The sequence below is a fragment of the Limulus polyphemus genome, unplaced genomic scaffold (genome assembly GCF_000517525.1).
Source record: "Limulus polyphemus unplaced genomic scaffold, Limulus_polyphemus-2.1.2 Scaffold2927, whole genome shotgun sequence".
NCBI classification, from domain to species: domain Eukaryota; kingdom Metazoa; phylum Arthropoda; class Merostomata; order Xiphosura; family Limulidae; genus Limulus; species Limulus polyphemus.
Genome location: NW_013668537.1, coordinates 29468 through 30484, shown reverse-complemented (window position 1 = coordinate 30484; position 1017 = coordinate 29468). Strand labels below are relative to the sequence as shown.

Here is a 1017-nt window from a genome sequence, read left to right as displayed (position 1 = left end):
TCCTGTGCCAGCTCTTGCAGGCTCTCCCCTTTAGCATGGACTCTTGTCCTAAACCTAGCCCTGTAGACTTCTAAATGATTTTGAGATCCATACCTGAGTTCTAGAGCAGCTACCAGTGCTTTATAGTTGTGGCTGTCGTCTGCTGACAACTGTCCAAGTATTTCTAGTGGTTGTCCCTTCAAGCTTGTTGCCAGTTACACTGTTTTGTGCTCCTCTGTCCATCCATTCATTTCTGCCAGGAGCTCAAATTGTGCTATATATGCTTCCCATGGTGCCTTCCCATCGAATACCTGTGGCTTCCTTCATACTAGATCACCTTTATTGCTGACACTCGTGTCTGGAATATGCAGGGTTTAGCTGCAAGGTCTGGAAGGGGCTTCCTGTTGTCTGCGGCTGATTAGGCTAATATATCCTCCTTGTGTAAAAGACAGTAAATCATCCTTTAATGTATTTAATTCACTTTGAAATTTACTAAGCTTTTCCATTTGTACTTCTTGTTTCCTTTCTTGTTCCAGTTGCTACAGCTGTAGTCTTCTTCTTCTTGTTCATTTTCTTTCTTCTCCAACTACTGCTGTAGTCTCTGTTCTTGTTTATTTTCTCATTCTTCTTGTTTCTTTTCTTTTTCCTCCAACAACTGCTGTAATCTCTCCTCTTGTTTATTTTCTTTTTCCTCCAACAACTGCTGTAATCTCTCTTCTTGTTTCTTTTCTAGTTCTTCCTATTTCTTTTCTTGTTTATTTTGCTCGTTCTTCTTGCTCCTTTTGCTGATCTTGTATTGCTGCCATCAAATCTGCTAAGCTGTAGTTTGATTTGCCACTTCTCGTTTCCATCTTCTTTTTTTTTTGTCCCACACCAATTTGTTACGTCTCTGTTTGTTTGTTAATTTCCGGTATAAATTCTTCCCGAGGAACTTCAGCGATACAAGTTCTTTTCTAAATAAAACTAGTTCATTCTTTCTGAATACAACTTTGCAATACACAGAATTTCCACGGTCACTTTAACTTAAACACGCACTAT

General features: G+C 39.3%; 1 protein-coding gene across 2 annotated transcripts in view; it reads left to right on the top strand.

Annotated features, from left to right (window-relative positions):
• The window catches only part of LOC106468236 (galectin-6-like), a 51913-nt gene that overhangs the window by 41799 nt on the left and 9097 nt on the right, over positions 1-1017 (top strand). The gene's annotated exons all lie outside the window — the stretch shown is intronic.